Below are 12,860 nucleotides of genomic sequence, written 5' to 3'. Positions count from 1 at the left end.
AACCAACCTATCCAGGTTCTCTCTCAGAACTGACTATGTGGCTGGTGTGACCCATGGAGAGGAAGGAAGAGCAGTGTGGTATGGCACCCACTTGAGAGCTGCATGGGGCAGGGAATCCCCCTCTCCCAGCCAAGGGAGGCAGTCAGTGAGGGTGCTACTCAGCTGGGGAAACCATGTTTTTTCTACAGAACTGTGCAACTCACAGATAAGAAGATCCCACTCATGAACCCAAGCCACCAGGGCCTAGGGTCCCAACCCTGGAGCTGTGCAGATTCTAACCGCTTCTCAGCTAGAATCTGCTTAAGTCAGTTGAGTTCCCAGGTGGAGGGGTAACCAGCACCCCAGCTACCACTGTCTGCTGTCTAAGCCATTTGAGCTTCTTGGGGGAGATGCAGCAGCCAGCACTGGGACTGATAGCTGCCTAACATGCTAAGTTATCAGTGCAGGGAAGGGCAGCATCCATCTCTATAGCTCCAGGCCATGCTCTTGCCCTGCTGGAGCCAGGGAGGATGGACTACTTGGTCCCAGGAGGTGTCCCCCACAGCCCAACACATCAGCTGTGACAGACTGCAGCCAGAGAGCCTCTTTAGACCTGACCCTGACCCATCCCTCCTCACTGGGTGGGGCTTTCCTGCAGGAACTCCAGCGACTCCAACCAGGGGCTCAGGGACAGAATGCTGAACTCCCTGGGCCTGAGCCCCTAGCAACCACAGTCTCTGTGGACCAACAGACTTAGCCATTCCTCCAGGCAGTTCTGAGGAATCCAGGCAGCCCAGACAAGTGGGTTTCCCCCCAGTGAAGCATACCCCCTCCACCAAGGTGCCGTCAAAATTCTTCATTAAATAGGTCTTGTTCCCCATGCCACCCAACTGGGTGAGACTCTCCAACAGGCGTTGTCAGACACCCTATACAGGAGTGATCCTATTGGCATCAGGTTGATGCCCCTCAAGCTCAGAGATCCCAGAGGAAGGGGCAGGCACCTATCTTTGCTGTTCTCCAGCTTGAGTGACATCTCTAGGTACAGGATTGAACCAGATGAATAGGGTCTGAAGTGAACCCCCAACAAACTGCAGCAGCCCTACAGAAGAGGGACCAGACTATTGAAAGAAAAACAAACAGAAAGCAACAACAACAGCATCAATAACAAAAAAAGTCCCCATAAAAACCCCATCCAAGAGTCATCAGCTTTACAGATTGAAAAAAATTTGTATTGATTGAAACTAGACCAACTCAGGAACATGAGAAAGAATCAACAACAACAACAACAACAACAACAACACTGAAAACCCATAAGGCCAGAGAGCCTCTTCTCCTCCAAATGATTGCAACACCTCTCCAGCAAGGGCACAGAACTGGTTGGAGGAAGAGATGGATGAATTGACAGAAGTAGACTTCAGAAGATGGGTAATAACAAACTCCACTGAGCTAAAGGAGTATGTTCTAATCCAATGCAAAGAAGCTAAGAAATTTGATAAAAGTTAGAGGAGCTGCTAACTAGAATAACCAGTTTAGAGAGGAACATAAATGACCTGATGGAGCTGAAAACACAGCATGAGAACTTTGTGATGCACACACAATTATCAATAGCCAAATCCACAAAGCGGAAGAAAGGGTATCAGAGTTTGAAGACCACCTTGCTCAAATAAGGCATGCTGACAAGATTAGAGAAAAAAGGATAAAAAGGAATGAACAAAGCCTCTGAGAAATATGTGACTACATAAAAAGATCAAACTTACGATTGACTGGAGTACCTGAAGGAGACAGGGAGAATGGAAACAAGCTGGAAAACACACTTTAGGGTATTATCCAGGAGAACTTCCCAAATCTTGCAAGACAGGCCAGCATTCAAACTCAGGAAATACAGAGAGCATGACTAAGATACTCCATGAGAAGTTCAACTCCAAGACACAGAATCATCAGATTCTCCGAGGTTAAAATGAAGGAAAAAATGTTAAGGGCAGCCAGAGAAAAATGCCAGGTCACCTGCAAAGGGAAGCCCATCAGACTTACAGCAGACCTCCCAGCAGAAACCCTACAAGTCAGAAGAGAGTGGGGGCCAGTATTCAACATTCTCAAAGAAAAGAATTTTCAAGCCAGAATTTTATATCCAGCCAAACTAAGTTTCATAAGCAAAAGAGAAATCAGATTTTTCCCAGAAAAGCAAATGCTGAGGGATGTCGTCACCACTAAGCCTGCCTTGCAAGAGCTCCTGAAGGAAAGCACTAAATATGGAAAGGAAATACCAGTACCAGTCACTGCAAACACACACCAAAATATAAAGGCCAATGACTCTTTGAAGAAACATCAACATTAACTAGTGTGCAAAGTAACCAGATAGCATCATGATGACAGGATCAAATTCAAACATAACAATACTAACCTTAAATGTAAATGGGCTAAATGCCCCAATTAAAAGACATGGACTGGCAAATTGGATGAAGAGTCAAGACCCATTGGTGTGCTGTATTCAGGAGATCCATCTCACATGCAAAGACACACACAGGCTCAAAATAAAGGGATGGAGAAAAAATTACCAAAGCAAATGAACAGCAAAAAAAGCAGGGGTTGCAATCCTAGTCTCTGACAAAACAGCCTTTAAACCAACAAAGATCATAAAAGACAAAGAAGAGCATTATGGTAAAGGGATCAATGCAACAAGAAGAGCTAACAATCCTAAATATATATGTACCCAATACAGGAGCACCCAGATTCATAAAACAAATTCCTAGAGACCTACAAAGAGACTTAGACTCCAACAAAATAATAGTGGGAGATTTTAACACCCCATTGTCAATGTTAGACAGTTCAATAAGACAGAAAATTAACAACAATATTCAGGGCTTGAACTCAGCTCTGTATCAAGTGGACCTAATAGACATCTAAAGAACTCCCCACCCCAAATCAACAGAACATACATTCTTCTCAGAGCCACATGCACTTGTTCTAAAGTAGACCACAAAATTGGAAGTAAAACACTCCTCAGGAAATGCAAATGAACTGAAATCATAACAGTCTCTCACACCACAGTGCAATCAAATTAGAACTCAGGATTAAGAAAATCACTCAAAACTACACAATTACATGGAAATTTAACAACCTGCTACTGAATGACTTGGGGTAAATAATGAAATTAAGGGAGAAATAAAGAAGTTCTTTGAAACCAATGAGAACAAGGAAACATCATACCAGTATTTCTGGGATACAGCTAAAGCAGTGTTCAGAGGGAAATTTATAGCACTAAACACCCATATCAGAATGCTGGAAAGATCTCAAATCAACACACTAACATCACAATTAGAAGAGCTAGAGAAGCAAGAGCAAACTAATCCAAAGGGTAGCAGAAGACAAGAAATAACTAAGATCAGAACAGAATTGAAGGAGATATAAACAAAAAAAATCCTTCAAAAAATCAGTAAATTCAGGAGTTTTTTTTTTGAAAAAATTAACAAAATAGATCACTAGCTAGACTAATAAAGTAAAGCCGGAAGAATCAAATAGACACAATAAAAAATGATAAAGGAGATATCACCACTGAACCCACAGAAATACAAACTACCATCAGAGGTTACTAAAAACACCTCTATGCAAATAAACTAGATAACCTAGAAGAAATGGATAAATTCCTGGACACGTACACCCTGCCAAGACTAAACCAGGAAGACATCAAATCCCTGAATAGACCAATAACAAGCTCTGAAGTTGAGGCAGTAATTAATAGCCTACCAACCAAAAATTAAAGCCCAGAACAAGACAGATTCCCAGACTAATTCTACCAGAGGTACAAAGAGGAGCTGGTACCACTCCTTCTGAAACTATTCCAAACAATTCAAAAGAGGGTGTCCTCCCCAACTCATTTTATGAAGCCAGCATCATCCTGATACCAAAACCTGGCAGAGACATAACAACAACAAAAAAGACTTCAGGCGAGTATCCCTGATGAACATCAATGTGAAAATCCTCAATATAATACTGGCAAATCGAATACAGCAGCACATCAAAAAACTTACCCACCACGATCAAGTCAGCTTTATCCCTAGGATGCAAGGCTGGCTCAACATATGCAAATCAATAAACATAATCCATCACATAAACAGAAACAAAGACAAAACCACATGATTATCTCGATAGATGCAGAAAAGGCCTTTGATAAAATTCAACATCCCTTCATGTTAAAAACTATCAATAAACTAGGTATTGATGGAACATATCTCAAACTAATAAGAGCTATTTATGACAAACCCATAGCCAATATCGTATTAAATGGGAGAAAACTGAAAGGATTTCCCTTGAAAACCAGGAAAAGACAAAGATGCCCTCTCTCACCACTTCTATTCTACATAGTGTTGGAAGTTCTGGCCAGGGCAATTGGGCAAGAGAAAGAAATAAAGGGTATTCAAAAAGGAAGAGAGGAATTCAAATTGTCTCTGTTTGCAAATGACATGATTGTATGTTTAGAAAACCCCATCATCTCATGCCAAAAACTCCTTAAGCTGATAAGCAATTTCAGCAAAGTCTCAGGATACAAAATCAATGTGCAAACTTCACAAGTATTCCTATACGCCAACAATAGACAAGCAGAGAGCCAAATCAAGAATGAGCTCCCATTCACAATTGCTACAAAGATAATAAAATACCTAGGAAGACAGCTAATGAGATGTGAAGGACCTCTTCAAGGAGAACTAAAAACCACTGCTCAAGGAAATAAGACAAAACACAAAAAAATGGAAAATAGAAAGAATCAATATCATGAAAATGGCCATACTGCTCAAAGTACTTTATAGATTCAATGCTATTCCCATCAAACTACCATTGACATTCTTCGCAGAATTAGAAAAAACTACTTTAAATTTCATATGGAACCAAAAAAATCCCATATACGAAGACAATCCTAAGTAAAAAGAACAAAGCTGGAGGCATCATGCTACTGGACTTCAAACTATAATACAAGGCTACAGTAACCAAAACAGCATGGTACTGGTACCAAAACAGACATATATACCAATGGAACAGAACAGAGACCTCAGAAATAACACTTCACATCTACAGCCATCTGATCTTCAACAAACCTGACAAAAGCAATGGGGAAAGGATTTCCTATTCAATAAATGGAGCTAGGAAAACTGGCTAGCTGTATACAAAAAACTAAAACTGGACCCTTCTTTACACCTTATACAAAAATTAACTCAAGATAGATTAAAGACTTAAATGTAAAACACCAAACCATAAAATCTCTAGAAGAAAATCTAGATAATACCATTCAAGATATACGCATGGGCAAAGACTTCATGATGAAAATGCCAAAATCAATTGCAACACAAGCCAAAATTGACAAATGGGATTTAATTAAACTACAGAGCTTCTGAACAGCAAAAGAAACTATAACCAGAGTGAAGAGACAACCTACAGAATGGGAGAAAATTTCTGCAATCTACCAATCTGACAAAGGTCTAATATCCAGAATCTATAAGGAACTTAAAACCAAATTTACAATAAAAAGCCAAACAACCCCATCAAAAAGTGGGCAAAGAATATGAACAGAAAGAAGACATTTATGTGGCCAACAAAAGTATGAAAAAAAGCTTAACATCACTGATCATTAGAGAAATGCAAATCAAAATCACAGTGAGATACCNAAAACCAAATTTACAATAAAAGCCAAACAACCCCATCAAAAGTGGGCAAAGAATATGAACAGAAAGAAGACATTTATGTGGCCAACAAAAGTATGAAAAAAAGCTTAACATCACTGATCATTAGAGAAATGCAAATCAAAATCACAGTGAGATACCATCACACACCAGTCAGAATGGCGATTATTAAAAGTTAAGAAACAATTGATGCTGGCAAGACTGTGGAGAAATAGGAATGCTTTTACACTGTTGGTGGGAACATAAATTAATTCAACCATTGTGGAAGACAGTGTGACAATTCCTCAAGGATCTAGAACCAGAAATACCATTTGACCCAGCAATCCCATTATTGGGTATATACCCAAAGGAATATAAATCATTCTACTATAAAGACACATGCACACATATGTTTATTGCAGCACTATTTACAACAGCAAAGACATGGAACCAACCCAAATGTTCATCAATGATAGACTGGATAAAGAAATTGTGGTACATATATACCATGGAATATTATACATCCATAAAAAGGAATGAGATCATGCTCTTTGCAGGGACATGGATGAAGTTGGAAGCCATCATCCTCAGCAAACTAAAACAGAAACAGAAAATCAAAGACCGCATGTTCTCACTCATAAGTAGGAGTTGAACAGTGAAAACACATGGACACGGGGAAGGGAACAACACACACCAGGGCCTGTTGCAGGGTGGGGGGTGAGGTGAGGGAACCTAGAGGAGGGGTCAACAGGTGCAGCAAACCACCATGGCACAGGTATATCTATGTAGCAAACCTGCAGGTTCTGTACACACTTCCTGGAATTAAAGTAAAATAAAATAAAATAATAAAATAAAATAAAAAAGAATCAACCTTTTAAGCAATTAAAAACAGAATAACAAAATGGCCATCATAATTGTAGGATAAATAAAATAGAAAAGAAAACAAAATAATTAATTTCAAAGTAGTAAAAAAGTAAAGTTAGCACACAATTTTAAAAGCTGTTTTTCCATTTGTTGTTTTGAAACCCAAGAAATAAAAGTGAGTCACACATCTCCAAAGCATAAGCTTCACTTCTAGATCTGGTGTTTCCAGATATTCCAGATGCCTCAATATATTGGAGCAGGTATTTAGTAAGTTGATTTGGAAATAATAGCCACATGGAAGAGCAATGTGTGTGTGAGTCTGTGTGTGTGTATCTGTGTCTGTGTGGTTCCTCTATGTTTTTGTTTACTTATTCAACAAATAAAGTTGCATATATTTATGGTATACAACATGATATTTTAAAATATGTATACATCACTACATTTCTAAATCAAGCCAATTAACGTATGCCTTACCTCACGGTGAGAACACTTAAAATCATCTTTTAGATATTTTCAAGAATACTATACATTGTTATTAACTACAGTCACCATGTCATACAATAGATATTTTGAATTTACTACTCATGTATAACTGAAATTTTGTATCTTTTGAACAACACCTCAGCAATCCCCACCCTGGCCCCCACCAATCCCTGGTAGCCACAATTCTGTATTCTCTGCTTCTAAGTGTTCCACATTTTTAGATTTAACATATAACTGAAGTAATGTTGTATTTATCTTTCTATGCCTACCTTATTTCACTTATTATCCCACAGATTCATTCATGTTTTCATAAATGACAGAATTTCTTCCCTTTTTAAAGCTGAATGGTATTCCATTGTGTATATATACTACAATCTCTCTATCCATTCATTTTTTGATACACAGTTAGGTTGATTCCACATCTTGACTGTTGTGAGCAATGTGTTTTATCTCCCAGCTCACCACTATTGCCTTAGAGAACACTTTGCATTGCTGGAGAAATAAACTCTCTGGATAGCTTCAACTACCTGCAAGAAACCCTCCCTTGACAAGAGTGACCCAAGATGAACATGAGAAATATTCAGAGTCTTTTGTGGCTACATATCAAAATTTCTGGATTATTTTGTCACCATATACCAAAATTTTAGGGTTATTATTTTGGAGTGATAGTGTAAAAGGAACTAATGGAATTCAGAAAACCCAACTTTCTTTTGATTCACATGAAGGTATTTTAACCTATTTTATTATTTTACTCTTAATATATTTGTGTCTTTATGTTTAAGGTACATTTATAGTAAGCAGCAAAATGTTGGCTCTTGTTTTTTTTTATACAAGTTGAAAATCTCTGCCTTTTTGTTAGGGCATTTAGATTGGGACTCTGAAACCTGTGACTAGTGGGGGAAAATCTGGCCTGTTGGCCTAATCCAGCCAGCACCTATGCAGTTATGTATCATCTATGGCTGTTTTTCAGCTCCAGTGGTGGAGTTTGGTTGTTGCCATATGGCTTGCAGAGCCTAAAATATACTACTTGATCCTTTACAGAGAAAGTTTGCTGACCTCTGGTTTACATTGAATTGGAATCTTGAGATGATTAAGTCAATAATTTCACTATTCGTTTTCCATTTGGCCTAATGTTATTTGTGTTCTTTCCTTTTCTGTTTGTTCCTTTTTTGGATTATTTTAATGGTTCCAATTTATATCCTTTCTTGGCCTATTAGTTATGCCTTCTTTGACTTGTTATTTTTAAAGTGATTAAAGTTTATTATACATATTTTTAACTTATCATAGCCTACTTTAAAATGATATACAATTTCACTTATATTATCAAACCCTTAAGATAGTATACCTCCATGTGTCACCTCTGGCCTTTATGCTTTGTGTGTGCTATAAACCCCATGGTAGATTGTTATTATTTTCATTTAAAGAGTCAATTATCCTTTATAGAAATTTAATAATAAGAAAAAAATTGTGTACATTTGCTCATGTAGTTATCATTCCTGGAATTTTCAATAAACATATTTTAATCATTTTCCTACTCTTCAAAGGTTTTCCTTGAACATTTTTTGCACTGCAGGTTTCTGAGTGATGAATGTTTATGCTTTGTATGTCTGAAAATCCTTTATGTTCCCTTCACATTAAAAGATATTTTCCCCCAGTAAAGAGTTCTCAGTTGACAAGGCGTGTGTGAGTGCATATGTTTGCGTATGTAGGTGTGTGGTTTGATGAAGTTGTTGCACCACTGTCTTTTGCATATTATTTCAGATGAAAAATCTGCATCATCTTTATTTTAGTCCTTTAATATAGAATGTCTTCTTTCTCTGGCTGCTTTTAAGTTTTTCCTCTTTTTTTTTTTTTTCCCCTCTGAACAATTTGATTATCAGGTTCCTTAGCAAAAATATTTACTGCACTTTTAATTATTAAGCTTAAAGGAAAATTATAAAAATTATCATCAACTTTGGAAAATCTTGTGCCAATATTTTTTCAAATATGTTTTCTGTCCCCTCATCTCTTCTCTCCTTTAGGGATCCTAATTACATGTATATTAGACTGCTTGGTGTTGACTTAGAGTTCACAGATGCTCTGTTTACTTTAGTTCAATCCTTTTTCTCTTTTTAAATTGTGGCTACTTTGTATTGTTGTGTCTTCAAATTCACTATTTAGTTATTGTGCACATTGCATAATGTAATCAATTTTACATGGTATATTTTTACAGAAAATACTGTAATTTTCATTGTTAAAAAGTTGATTTGTGCCTTTTCATATTTTTATGTCCTTATTTAACATGTTCAGTATTTTCTCTAGCTTTGTGAACATATGGCATATAGTTGTAAATACTGCTTAATGTCTTTTTATACTAATTCTATCACTGGTGTCTCACGTTGACTCTGTTTCTTCTCATTCAGTTGTTTTTTCCTTCTTCTTTGCATAGCTGGTAATTTTTATTAGATGTCAGATACTGAAAATTTTACCTAATTAGGTGCTAGATGTATATATTTAATTCCTATGGACATTCCTGAGCTTTGTTCAGGGATGTTTTTAAGTTACTAGAAAATGGTTGAACCTTTTGAATCTTCCTCTTGGGACTTTTTGGGCAAGATCAGAAGAGCAAGTAATCTAGAGCTATTATTTTCACTACTGGGGTAAGATACTTCATTATATTCTACCTATTATCCTATGATTTTTTATTTTTTTCCAGTCTGACTTGTGGGAATAAGCAGTATTCCTGGCTCTATCTGAGCCTCAAGAATTAGTCCTTCTATTGCTTTCAGAAGCTCCAGTTCTGGGCCGCATATATTTTCCTCACACATGTGCAGTCATCATTACTCAGCTGAACACTTATGGAGGACTCTTTTTAGGACTCCAGAATTTTTCCTCTGTGAAGCTGTCTTATCTTTGGTATTCTGTCTTGTGAATTCTTGCTGCCTTGACCTTTCAAAATGCCCAGCTCCTTAAGGAGACTGCTAGGCTAATCCTGAATCTTTTCTCCCCACACTAAATTGAAAATTTTCTCCAGTTAGTAAGCTGAAACACCTGCATAGGTTACATCATTTATTTTTAATAACTCAGAGAACACTAACCTTTGTAGCCTGATGTCTTATGTCTTGAAAAACATTATTCCGTCTATCTTGTCTGTAATTTAGTTCTTTCAGGCAAGAGAATAAATCTGGTTCATGTTACTCAATCAGAGCCAGACAGCCAAGTTTTGCTACCTAGCATTTACTTTTCAAGGGTGTTTTAGTTCTCATTGGCCATTTGCATCTTCATAGAATTGTTAGGAGGAGTTTTGTTCTGTTTGATGAAAACGAAACAACAGAAATTGGCAGAGAATTTGTTAGAATTTCATCAAATCCATAGAAACATTGAGTTACACTGACCTCTTTGTTAAGTTGAATACGAAAACTCTTTTTTCCTAGGGCTTTTTATCCAAGTGTTAGCTATGCCAGTTCCTGGCTTGTTCCTGGGTAAAGCCATAAGAAAAAAAAAATACCAAGAAGCCTTATCCATGTACTGTTTCCCTCAAGTTTTAACACCTTCTTTTCTTCACTTTTCACAGTCTTTAGGCATGTGTATTTTTTATTTTGTTCATAGTGTATAATTTTCTAAAGCTAAAGATGTGAGTTAAAGGATATTTACTTAGCGTTTTACTTTTTACTTTTAACATTTTACATTTTAGATTTTTCAACAGAAACCTTACAAACCAGATAAGACTGAGGACCTAGTTTTCAAGACCTTTAAACAGCAGAAATTCCAACCAAGAATTTCATAACCCAGCAAACTAAGCTCATGAGCAAAGAAGAAATGAAATACTTTTCAGAAAAAAAAAATGCTAAGAGAATTAGTTATCAGTAGACTTGCCTTACAAGAGGTCCTGAAAGAAGTGCAAAACATGGATGTGAAAGAATAACTGCCACCACATAAACACACTTAAGCACATACACCATTGACACCATAAGCAACTACACAATCAAGTCTACATAATAACCAGAAAACAGCATGATGACAGGATCAAATCTTCACATATCAATATTGATCCTGGATGTCAATGGGCTAAATGTTACACTTAAAAAGACAGAGTGGCAAGTTGGATACAGAAAGAAGACCCAACTGACTGCTGTCTTCAAGAGACCCATCTCACAAGTAATGACACCCATAGACTCAAGGTAAAGGAATGGAAAAAGATTTATCAGACAAACAGAAAACAAAAAGAGAGGAGGGATTGCTATTTTTATATGAGATAAAACAGACATTACATCAACAATGATCAAAAAGGACGAAAAAAGAGAGCATTGAACAATAATAAAGGACTCAATCCAATTGGAAGATTTAACCGTCCTAAACATATACACACCCAACATTGGAGCACTCAATTTCATAAAACAAGTTCTTAGAGATCTATGAAGAGATATAGACAACCAAACAATAATACTAGGGGATTTCAACATCCCACTGATGGTGCTGTACAGATCATTGAGGCAAAAAACTAAGAAAAATATTCTAGACTTAAACTGTACACTTGACCAATTGAACCTAATATACATCTACAGAACACTCCACCCAACAACCACAGAATATACACCCTTCTCGTCTGCACGTAGTAAATATTCTAAGATTTACCACATGCTCAACCATAAAGCAGGTCTCAACAGATTGAAAAATATCAAATCAAAGTCATACTAACCACACTGTCAGACCACTGTGCAATAAAAACAGAAATCAATACCAAGACGACCTATCAAAACCTTACACTAAGATGGAAGTTAATGTGTTTCCAAATGACTTGGGTAAATAACAAAATTAGGGCAAATTTGAAACTAATTAAAACAGAGACACAACATATCAGAATCTTGGGGAAATAGCTAAAGCAGTGTTAAAAGGAAAGTTTATAGCACTACATACCTACATCCAGGAGTTGAAAATATCTTAAATTAACAACCTAATGTTATACCCAGAGGAACTAACGAAGCAAGAGCAAGCCAAACAGAAAGTTAGCAAAAGAAAAATATCCAAACTCACAGTAAAACTTAACAAAATTGAGTAATGACACCCATAGACTCAAAGCGAAGGGTGGAGATGCAAAAAATTCATTTAAAAGCTCAATGAAAATAAAAGTCTTGTCGGTTTTAAAAGATTAAACAAAATTGGTAGATCACTAGCTAGATTAATGAAAAAAAAAAAAAAAAGAGGATTTAAGTAAACACAATTGGAAATAACAAAGACAACATTACAGACAATCCTGCAGAAATACAAGAAACCCTCATAGACTATTATGAACACCTCTATGCACAGAAACTAGAAAACCTAGAATAAATTGGTAAATTCCTGGAAATACACAACCTCCCAAGATTGAACCAGCAAGAAAATGGAATCCTGAACAGACCAATAAAAAGTTCTGAAATTGAATCACTAATAACAAGCCTACCAAACCAAAAAAGTGCTGCACCAGTTGGATTCACATCCTAATTCCACCAGACATACAAAGAAGTGCCAGTACCAAACCTATTATATTATTCCAAAGTATCAATGAAGGAACTTCTCCCTAACTCATTCTAAAAAAACCAAAGCCCGGCAGAGACACAACAACAGAAAAGAAAACTTTAACCAATATCTCTGATGAACATAGGTGCAAAAGCCTCAAAAAAATACTAGCAAATGGAATCCAGCAACACATTCAAAAGTTAATTCACCACAATTGAATAAAGTTTATTCCTGGGATGTTTGTATGTGTTTATTCAACATATGTAAACCAATAAATTTGACTCACTACATAAACAGTATTAACAACAACAACAAAAAAAACAATGAGATGCTTATCTCAATAGACACAGAAAAGGCCTTTGATAAAATTCAACATTCTTTTATTTTTTATTTTATATTTTATTTATTTTA

The sequence above is a fragment of the Rhinopithecus bieti genome, unplaced genomic scaffold, assembly GCF_001698545.2.
Source record: "Rhinopithecus bieti isolate Rb0 unplaced genomic scaffold, ASM169854v2 scaffold_11404, whole genome shotgun sequence".
In the NCBI taxonomy this organism is placed as follows: Eukaryota; Metazoa; Chordata; class Mammalia; order Primates; family Cercopithecidae; genus Rhinopithecus; species Rhinopithecus bieti.
Note: the sequence above shows the minus strand (reverse complement) of the source record.